The sequence below is a fragment of the Lathyrus oleraceus genome, chromosome 7, assembly GCF_024323335.1.
Source record: "Lathyrus oleraceus cultivar Zhongwan6 chromosome 7, CAAS_Psat_ZW6_1.0, whole genome shotgun sequence".
NCBI lineage: Eukaryota > Viridiplantae > Streptophyta > Magnoliopsida > Fabales > Fabaceae > Lathyrus > Lathyrus oleraceus.
In genome coordinates, this window is record NC_066585.1 from 66886744 (window position 1) to 66898308 (window position 11565).

Genomic DNA, 11565 nt, shown 5'->3' on the forward strand with positions numbered 1-11565 from the left:
TACCTTCAGGACCTCTGAAGATACTCCTCTGGGACTAGTGTCTCTGATTGAGCCTATGTCCTGTGATGAAGCACTTCAAGATAACGACTGGGTTTCAGCCATGCAAGAAGAATTAGATCAATTCACAAAGAATGATGTCTGGGATCTTGTTCCAAAGCCCAGAGGCACTCACGTTATTGGAACCAGATGGGTATTCAGAAACAAGCTGAATGAGAAAGGAGAAGTCGTCAGAAACAAAGCTCGACTGGTAGCTCAAGGTTATAGTCAACAAGAAGGTATTGATTATAATGAAACTTTTGCTCCAGTCGCAAGGTTAGAATCTATTCGTCTTCTTGTATCTTTTGTTATTAACCATTCTATTAAATTATATCAAATGGATGTCAAGAGTGCATTCCTTAATGGTTATATATCAGAAGAAGTGTATGTCAACCAACCTCCAGGTTTTGAAAATCCAAACTTTCCAGAACATGTTTTTAAACTTAAAAAATCTTTATATGGACTTAAACAAGCTCCCAGAGCTTGGTATGAACGTTTAAGCAATTTTCTTCTGGAACACAATTTTATCAGAGGGAAAGTTGACTCCACACTTTTCTGTAAGAACCTTAACAATGATCTCATGATATGCCAGATATACGTTGATGACATTATTTTTGGTTCAGTTAACGCCTCTGTTTGTCAAGAATTCTCTAAGTTAATGCAGGCAGAATTTGAAATGAGCTTAATGCAAGAACTAAAGTTCTTTCTGGGAATTCAAATTAACCAAACCTCAGAAGTTACATATGTTCATCAAAGCAAATATATTAAAGATGTTCTGAAGAAATTTGACATGGCTGACTGTAACTCTGCAAAAACTCCAATGCATCCAACATGCATTCTTGAAAAAGAAGAAGTAAGCGCAAAGGTTTGTCAGAAGCTCTATCGAGGTATGATAGGCTCTCTTCTCTATCTGACTGCTACTCGTCCTGATATTCTCTTTAGTGTCTGTCTCTGTGCCAGATTCCAATCAGATCCTAGAGAATCTCATTTAACAGCAGTTAAGAGAATTCTTAAGTATCTGAAAGGAACTCCTAACCTGGGCCTGATGTATAAGAAAACATCAGAGTATAGACTTTCTGGTTACTGTGATGCAGATTATGCAGGAGATAGATTAGAACGAAAAAGCACATCTGGAAATTGCCAGCTTCTGGGAAACAATTTGATATCCTGGGCTAGCAAGAGACAGTCAACTATTGCTCTATCTACTGCAGAAGCAGAATATATCTCAGCATCACTGTGCACAACTCAGATGCTCTGGATGAAGAATCAGTTAGAAGATCTGCAAATTTTTGAGAGTAACATTCCTATCTTCTGTGATAATACTGCTGCCATTTGTCTAAGTAAGAATCCCATTCTACATTCCAGAGCCAAACACATTGAAATAAAACATCATTTTATCAGAGACTATATTCAGAAAGGGATAGTAACATTGAAGTTCATTGATACAGATCATCAATGGGCAGATATCTTTACTAAGCCTCTAGCTGAAGATAGATTTCTTTTTATCTTAAAAAATCTGAACATTCAAAATTGTCCTGAATGAATTGTGCCTCTGAGAATGTAAAATGAGACTCTGATGTAAACAAATGTACTTCTGCCTCTGACTCTGATACTTCTACCAAGTTAAGAAGATATCTGAGTTAGAAATCTTCAGGAACCAATCCTTTGGTATTCCTAAAGATCAGATACATCAAAACACGTGGAGCATTGAGCGTCTAACCCTAGAACTTCTAGACAGCTGTCAAAAGAAATTCAAAGGACAGACGTTTGAAATCTCCTCGAGCAGTGTGCATACTGTTGGGATTAGACATTCATTAATTAGCCTTAATCATTTCTCCCCCAAGCATGCTAACTTGAATTTTGTGCTAACGCTGAATGATGTGTCGTTTTGCATGTGTTTTAACTTAGGGTATTTAAACACTTTTCTCACATTTCACACACTTATCACTCTCACTCACTCTCAAACCCTTTCTAAACCCTCTCTGAAGCATTTCTACAAACACTTCATCTTCATCAATCTTCATCTTCTTCTTCAACTATGGATGCTCAACAACAAGAAGTTTTCAACTTTTCTCAACAAATGGAATCCAACGCCACCGCTCAAAGCTCAAGCTTTCCAACTCCAACTGTTACAGGAGTTTCCATTACTCCAGTGTACAAGGAACCCCATATCCTTGATCGTCTACCTCACATAAACCTAGCAACTCCATTTGAGGGATTGGAAGTTTTGTGTGAAACTCTAGTAGACTTTCAAAACATGAAGAGAAATGGTGTTGATCTTACTGAAGAACTTCGTCAACAAGGGTGGGAAAACTACTTCCAAAGGCTTTATGGTCCTGTTTACCCACTTCTCATCAAGGAGTTCTGGAGATTTGCAGACGTTGATGACCATTTCATCGTCTCTTATGTTTTGGGGGTAAAGATAGTAATTACTGAAAAGTCAATTGCTTCTTTACTGAACATGGAGAGAGATGGAGGAAAAAGGATTTACAACATCAACCCTAGGTCAAGGCGCATTGCTGAAGTGATCAATCCAACCATCTTCAAACATAACACTGAAGGAAATCCTTCAAAGAACAAAGAGCTTCATCAGAACCTCAGGGTATGGCTTAAGATCATTCTGGGAACTATTCACCACCGCCCAACATCAAACTCCTCTGACTACATCAATGCAGATCAGAAGTGCATTCTGTATTGCATTCACAAGGGTGTGAAGATCTGCCTTCCTGCACTACTCTTCAGATACCTCAGAGACTCTGTCAGGGAAACCAGAAACAACATGAAGCCCAAAACCTACATCCCTCTGGGAAGATTGTTATCTGATGTCTTCATCGAGAATGGGCTGGTAGATCATCTGGAGAAGGCCAAACTGATGGAGGATCTGGCAATAGATACTAGGAGGCCTCTGAACGCCAGAAATCTCAAGAGTATGGGAATTCTGAAGAAAATTCAAGTCAGACCCACTATGGATACCTCCTGGGATGCCTTGAAAGATCAGAGGAAGCTGCCCCATGGTCTTGCAAGGTTCTTCAAGAATGAACCTGTAGATGCAATCCTCCACTACTTGCAACGGCTGATGGATGAAGGAGTTGACACATCTGACTTCAGATTGGACGACTGTCTGGACTCAGAAGAAGATTTTGTCAGATTTAAACGAGGTCCCCCTAAGAATAAATCTTCAAAGGCAAAGAGAGCAAGAATAGGAGAAACTTCTGGGACCAGATCTCCAGCGCCTCTGCAAGAAACTACTGGTATGTCTGCTCCCTCTATTCCCTCTGAACACTTTTTGGCTTCTTCTTCTAATCCTCTCCCAACTCCACCCATTTACACAACCTCTGAAACTCCACCTTCTATAACCAGAACTTCACAACCTCCACCAAATGTTAATCTTTCTCACACTACCACTTCCTCTTCATCATCTTCAGCCCCAGAATCACCCCCATACCTTGAAATCTCCTCTGACCAAGAATACTCTGACCCTGACTCCCCAACCTTAGCCCAAATTCAGGCTCAAAACCTTGCTTCACAACAACCAACACAAACACATTCTGAAGCAACTTCACCTCCACCAGAACAAACAACCAACATTACTTCTGAAGACCAACCCTCTGAAACTCAACCCTCTGACCTTCACACCTCTGATATCACCCCTCCAAACACCTCCGCTGAACCTGAACCTGAAGCTGAAACTGAACATGAACCTGAAGCTGAAAATGAACCCTTAGACTTAAACCCTCTTTACGCTTCACCCCAAAGATCTGAACCTCAACCTGAAGCAGAATCTGAACCTCTCACATTAAATCTCAGCCCTCCAATTTCTTCACCTCAAACCTCTGAACCAAACCTTTCTGTATCTACCCTTGAGGAAGCCATAATGCTGGTCGCAGGGGCTTCAGTACAAAAGGTCAAGTCTCTGACCACTAACTCTGAAGTCAGTGATGATGCTGACTCTGTAAGGACACACTGGAACAGAGTCATTGGCTGGATGACCTCTGAGGCTTTTAGACTGAAAAACATCTCTGAACAAGTCAGAAATGGCTACATCAGAGATGCTGAGGCAAGACTTCAGGAAAGACTTGCAAGAGAAGCTGAAGCCAGAAGGCTGGAAGAAGAGAGATTAGCAAGAGAAGCTGAAGAAGAGGCTAGAAGGCTGGAGGAAGAAAGAGCAAGAGAAGCTGAAATTCTAAGGATAAAGGAAGCTGAAGCTAAAGCTCTGGCTGATGCTGCTGCTGCTGCCGAAGCTGAAGCACAAGCTGCTGCTGAAGCGCAGGCTGCTGCTGAAGCACAGCAGGCTCTGACTCAGGGGGAGTCTTCTTCTTCTGTTATCCCTATGGTTCTCCAGACGCTGAAAGAACTTAAGCAAGATCAGAATGAACTCCGTGCCAGAATGGATAAACAAGACAATGTCAACGACAACATTCAGAACATGCTGGCTATGTTGCTTCAGAGAATGCCTCCGCCTCCGAACCCCTAGGCACTTAGGACGTATTGCTTGTTGCTCTGATTTCTCTGTTTCTGATGTTTACTTGTTCTTTTTGCCTCTGTTGCTTTTTATCTAAATACAATGTTTTTCTTCAATTATTTATTTTTGCTATGTCTTTTTGATTCTGACAAAAAGGGGGAGAAGTCATTAATAACTCTGATGAAAATAGTGTCTAAATACCTTAAGTATTCTGCAACATATTTTTCTTAAAAATAAATTTATCTAACCTGGACTTAAGAAATTGCAGAAGGTATCAAGAAACCTCTTTACTTAGAAGCTCTGGTAAGAACTTCTGAACTCCCTAGCACTATCTCAAGGGGAGCTCTTGTCTATCTGATCTGATATTTCATATGTTTCATCTGCTAATTAAGATTGTTTTGTCATCATCAAAAAGGGGGAGATTGTAAGAACAAAAATTGTTCTACAACAGATTCCATGATTTTGATGATAACAAAGGATGAAACCAAAAATGGCACCCTAACGAAAAGTTTCTAAGTGTGCAGGGTTCTAAAGAAAGAAGGAAGAGATCTGATGATGTCATCAGATACAAAACCAGATCAGATACAAATTATCAGAAGATAAGAAGCATCTGAAGTAGAAACACGTTCAAGAAAGTCTAACTCTGAGCAAAACAGCAAAATATCAGAAGCATCTGAACAAGAAGTACGCTCTAGAAATTCTGATTCTGAACAACAGTATGTCAAACTTCAGAAGCTCTTGGCGCTATCTGAAGAAATCATCAGAACTCAAAAGATCAACATCAGAAGCTAGATAGCAGATTCCAAGATCTCCAGAAACATGAAGACTCTGATTATGGAATTGCTAAATAAGGAAGAGTAACGTTAACTTCAAATAAAGTTATGGAAATGGATTTCCTAATACAGGAAGAGACGTTAACTCCAAAAATACAAATGATAAGGAACTATTTGTGGTAAGTAGTCATTCAAGAAGTGAAAGTTGCTTTGACAACAAGCAACATAAGATATGGCACTAATTATTATTCAAGAGTTATTATCTGCCATGATTTTTCAACGGATCCTTCTCTTCTATATAAAGGACTGCAAATCAACATTCAACACACAACATATACAACAAGATTTTTACTGAAAACATCAACACACAAAAATACTGTTTATTCTCTCAATCTTCACGAAGCTTTTGCTTAGTACGTGAAATACTTTGTTCTTATTGTTGTAATATTTGCTTATCTTAGAAGCACTCTAGATTACATAAGCTTTCATCTATTGTTTTATTTTCCTCAAGTGACTCTGTGTAGTCTGTAGACTTGAGAGGACTAAGAGATCTTTCTCTTAGATGTTGTTTGTAAACAATCTTTCAAGATTAGTGGATTAAGTCCTTGTTGAAGGCGAAATCACCTTGGCCGGGTGGACTGGAGTAGCTTTGTGTTATAAGCGAACCAGTATAAAATCCTTGTGTGATTTTCATTTTGAAAAAGCGCTTATTTTCCAAACAATTCAAACCCCCCCTTTCTTGTTTTTCTCACCTTCAGAAGATAATTGAGGCTATTGCTTCAAATGAGCATCTGGATTTGTATGATAGGGTCTCGAGCAAAACTGCACTGATTGATTTGAAGCTTGAGACAAATAAGCAGGTAAAAATTGAAGACGCTGTAGCTGTAGAAGTGGAAAAAAGGCTAAAAGCATTGAATATAAATGCTCAGAAGGTGGCTCAGGTGCAACAAACACCAAATGATGCTTGTGAAATATGTAATGGACCCCATAACACGGTTCATTGTTTTGCAACACCTCAACAGATAGAAGAGATCAAATTTTTGAAGCAAAACAATCCCTACTCCAACACTTATAATCCGGGGTGGAAGAACCATCCAAACTTTGCATGGAGAGATCAGAAAGGGAACGTGCAGCAGCAAGGCCAGAGCCAGTATCCTAATCAATATCAGCAACAACAGCAACATGTTCCAAAGAAAGCAGATTGGGAAATAGCCATTGAGAAGATGGCAGCTCACAACATTCAGTTTCAAGACGAGACAAGGAATAATCATAAGAATACAACAGCTTCTATAAAAAATCTGGAAGTCCAAATGGGTCAAATTGCACAACAATTGGCAAATGCGCAAGCACCGGGTGGTCTACCCAGTTCTACTGTAATCAACCCCAGAGACAATCAAGGTGTTAAGGCCGTTGTAACAAGGAGAGGAAAAGCTATTGAAGAAGCTGAGAAAGAGGTAGTTGAGGAAGAATTATTAGAAGTGGAGTTGGAGATTTGTGAAAATAAGAAAAAGAATGAAGAGGTAACAACACCGGTGGTGGAGAAAGAAAAATCGAAGGATCCAATACCCAAGGTTATTCTCCCCTATCCTGCTAGAGCAAAGAAGAAAGATGCTAATGAGAAGAACTTTGAATTTTTTTTAGAATTATTCAGAAAGTTAGAAATCAACATCCCATTTTCTGAAGCTTTAGAACAAATGCCGATCTATGCTAAGTTCATGAAAGACATTATCTCAAAGAAGCGGTCCATTGAAACTGAACCAGTTATCCTGACCGAGAGGTGTAGTGCTATTTTACAAGGTCTAAAAATTCCATTGAAAAAGAAAGACAAAGGTGCAGTGACTATTCCTTGTGCAATAGGGGATAGAACATTTAATAAGGCACTCATCGACCTTGGTGTAGGAGTGAGTCTCATGCCTCTCTCAATCTACAAGAAGTTGGGTATCAATTCAGTCAAAGATACGATAATGACATTGAAGTTCGCGGATAATTCCATGAAAAAACCGCATGGGATTGCAACTGACGTTCTGGTTATAATTGATAAGTTTGTTTTTCCTGTGGATTTTGTTGTACTAGACATGCCTGAAGATGAAGAGATTCCTATAATTCTGGGAAGACCTTTCCTAGAAACAGGACGGGTGATGATAGATATGGAAGAAGGTACTATGACACTCAAAGTTTATGATGAAGTGCTGAAAATCAATGTTAGAGAATCTATGAAATTCAAAGAAGACGTAGGTACAAGTAAGAATGTTGAGGTGTTAGATACAGTGTTCATCAAAGCAGTGAGTTTTAATGTGCCAGAATTACCTCTTGAGAGAGTGTTGAGTTTGTCCATTTGTGAAAAAGAAGAAGGGATGGATGAAAAAGAGTTGGAAGTGTTGGATATGATGGAAGTGCAACCTCAATGGCCAAGATCTAAACCACACCGGTGGGAAGACTTGAGAGAATCACCAGCATCAGAAAAGAGTAAAGAAGTGAAGAAAAAGAAAGAGTTAAAGCAGCTACCTGACAATTTGAAATACATTTTTCTTGATTCAGAGGAGAAGTGTCCAGCTATTATCAACTCATCTCTAAAAGAAGTCCAAGAAGAAAAATTGATACAGGTTCTAAAAAGGTACAAGGGTGCAATTGGATGGTCGATTGAGGACTTGAAGGGTATTAGTCCTACTATTTGCATGCACAAAATCTTAATGGAGGATGATCAGAAACTGGTTGTACAACCTCAGCGGAGACTTAACCCAGCCATGGAGAATTTGTTGAAAAAGTACAATGTGAAGCACAAAATCGCCACCCCATACCACCCCCAGACAAGTGGACAAGTGGAAGTGTCGAATAGGCAAATCAAACAGATCCTTGAGAAAACTGTCAGTTCCTCCAGAAAGGATTGGTCAATTAAGCTGAATGACGCACTATGGGCATACAGAACAGCTTTTAAAACTCCAATAGGTATGTCCCCTTATCAGTTAGTTTATGGTAAGTCTTGTCATCTCCCGCTTGAATTAGAGCATAGGGCATTCTGGGCCTCCAAATTCCTCAATTATGATCTTTTCAAAGCTGGTGAATCCAGAATTCTTCAACTCCACGAGCTAGAAGAATTCAGGAATCAAGCTTATGAGAATGCCAAAATTTATAAAGAAACAACAAAGAAATGGCATGATCAAAAGATTCAAAAAAAGGAATTTTGGGAAGGGCAATTGGTTTTGCTGTTTAATTCAAGGTTGAAGCTGTTTCCTGGAAAGCTGAAGTCTCGATGGTCTGGACCATTCATTGTACACAAAGTCTTCCCACATGGAGCCATCGAAGTTAAAAATAAATCAAATGGAGACATCTTCAAAGTCAATGGTCAGAGGTGGAAACCTTACTATGAAGGTGATGTTACCGGGATTGTGGATCTCATTCGTCTCACTTGAGAAGTTTGATTCCCGTCGAGCCATGCGACGTTAACCGAAGCGCTTTGTGGGAGGCAACCCACACATTTTAATTTCGCATTTTTCTTTTGTTTCTATATTATAGTACTTTGTGTTTTGTTATCTTGTTTCTTTTTTGGTGTCTGCTGTTTTCAATTTCAGGTTGGAGTGGAGAAGCATTAAGAATTAAGAAAACGGAAAAATTTTCAAAATTTTCAGACTGGCACGGCCCGTGCAGTGAGACACGGCCCGTGCAGAATTCCAGAATTCTGCCCATACAAAAAGCCGTGGCTTTGCACGGCCGGCCGTGCAGGTTGGCACGGCCCGTGCAGACCCCAAAATTTTTGAAATTTTTTTATTTCAAAATCCGGTGGGATGTGGACCCCACACGGATTATATCATTTCCCACTTTCTCTTTCACTCATAACTCTCACTTTGCAGCAACCCTAACCCCCTTTCTCTCTCAAAACACAAAAACCTCCATTGTTATCCAACTTCTAACCTCAATTTGCCCATCACAAAACCCTCCATTCACAAACTCCCTTCACAAAAGTTGTTCCCCTCATCATTCTCTACGCAGCCACCGGTTTATTTTTTTTCAAATTTTCGTTTTTGTTTCTAACAATTTTTGTAGGTGACGAAAATGCCCCCAAAGAGAGCAAATAAAGGAAAAGCGGTGGCAGAGCCATCTCGGCCTCGACAGCGAGCACGACGAGAACCCAATGCCCATGGGATTGTGTTTGAGGCAGAAGAACACGTTAAGAGGTATAGGGTACTTTGTAAACGTACATTGTTGCCCACCAGGTATGTCTATGATCAAACTATGCTTGCTATGGGAATTTTTGATGATGTTGTCCAATTGTATAAGACGGGAGGAATTCTGAATTTTATGTTTAATGAAGTGCCGACATACGAGCGCTTAACCTTAGAATTTCTAAGCACCGTGGATTTCAATTTGGAGAGACAATGGAACGGGTCCTCCACAAAGTATTTTGGTACCATGACATTTCGCCTATACAATGAAGATTATTCTTTATCTTTGATTGAACTTGGGCAATGTTTAAAACTTCCATTAGTCAGACATGGCATGGTACCCTCTGATTTTGAAAGACATGTATTTTGGACTGCTATCACCGGTTTACCTGTTTATGACCCACGTAGTGCTAAAGCATCCTGGATACAAAATCCTTGTTTCCGTTATGCGCATAAGGGCTTAGCTTACACTATGTTTGGTAGAGGTGATAGTACGGGGGTAGTTACAAAAAGGGAATTATATTTATTGCATGCTATGATCTATGATGTTCCTGTTAATGTTGCAGCATTTGTCGCAGATCATTTGACGGCCATGGGTAAGGCTACTAAGGGTGCTATCTCTGTTGGGGGTTTAATTACTCAAATTGCTGATCATTGCGATTGCCGAATCGCTATGGATGGAGAAGAACCCCTTAAGTCTTTGAGCAAAGTGGATTTGAAGGCGTTATGCCAACAACTGATGTTGCAAATAAGCCCCCATGGTTATGCATTGCTCAGTCGAAATAGAACTCTCTTACAATTACCTAATCCTAACCGCACTGCTATTTCTAATGATGAGAACTGGTTGTATGTTGCTGTCAACCCCGATGAGGGGGATGATGAGGATATTGTTGCAGGTCAGGAGGGAGATGCAGAGGCACCTGCTCAGGAGCGTATGGCTCCTCAACCGAGAGGACCTCGTCAGCACGGTGAAGGATCCTCTGCTGCCGGACAAATGCGGATGGATCAGTTTGAGGCAGAACAAGCTCGACAAGTAACATAGCTATTTCGTCAGGGGACACAGATTGATAACATGGTGGCGGAGCAGCTCCGACAGGGGGTTGCTATTGGTGATATTCAGCGCATGATGCAGTAGTTAATGCTGTAATTCCCACCGCCTCAGTAGTAAGTCCTTTCTGCACTTAAGCTGAAACATTTGGGACAATGTTCAGTTTAGGTGTGGGAGGGGTCCTTTCATTGTTTGTTGTTTTGTTGTTTTATTTTATTATTGTGTTTTGTTTTGTTATGTTTTTCGTTTTTTTTGTTATGTTTTTGCGTCTACCGTAATTGTTACAGGCTTGATTGACAGAGACTGGAAACTGACAGATCGATAGTTAGTGGATGAGAATACAACCTCAATTTGTCTCCCAAGGCACCCTGGAAGTGGTACCACCAAGTGAAAGTTGGACGCTGCTGTCGATACTTGACTGGGCTGGTGGATGGTGTACCGGATACGGGAAGGAGCTGCATGACACTCGGAGTGTTTTAGTTGAATAAGAATAAGGAAGATAAAAGATAAAGAAGAATCCTAACCATAAGATAACCGGATCTTTCTCAGAGTAACAGAATGCAAGTCTTTACCTTTGGCTAGATATAGAGTCGAGTGAGGCGAAATGAATTGCGTATATAAATATAGCAAGTAGTTTTTGTTTCGTGAACGTGATTTGTGTGGGGTCAATGTACTTGCCGAAACTCGCTTGGCAGAATAGTCTTAGCCAAAGCGAAGAACCGGCTTGACATGCCGCGAATCCTCTGGAAAGAGAGGGGTGGGGTTTCTCTCGCTTTCTCTTTTCCTCCCAAAGTTCTATCCTTATAAGCTTTATACACAAGGCAAGAGCCTTCGGGTATTCTTTTCTTCGGATGATAACGGTATAACCAAAAGGGCGAGACCCAGGAGTATTGATGTCTAGGACCGGGTGGAAGGAGCCATCTCCATACTCTCTAGTGGCACGAACTGACCTCAAAATTCTATAGAAGGCATGAAGCTCACGTTCTCGCAATCTGCGGTCAATGCCGGTTGAACTTCGGCAGAGACCTTAACAATAGAACCTCAGAACGGAAACTTTAAACATTGATGGTATGTGGAGGATCTGGC

General features: G+C 40.4%; 1 pseudogene; it reads left to right on the forward strand.

Annotated features, from left to right (window-relative positions):
- The first annotated feature begins 11004 nt into the window (after window positions 1-11004).
- The window catches only part of LOC127107958 (uncharacterized), a 4523-nt pseudogene continuing 3962 nt past the window's right edge, over window positions 11005-11565 (forward strand).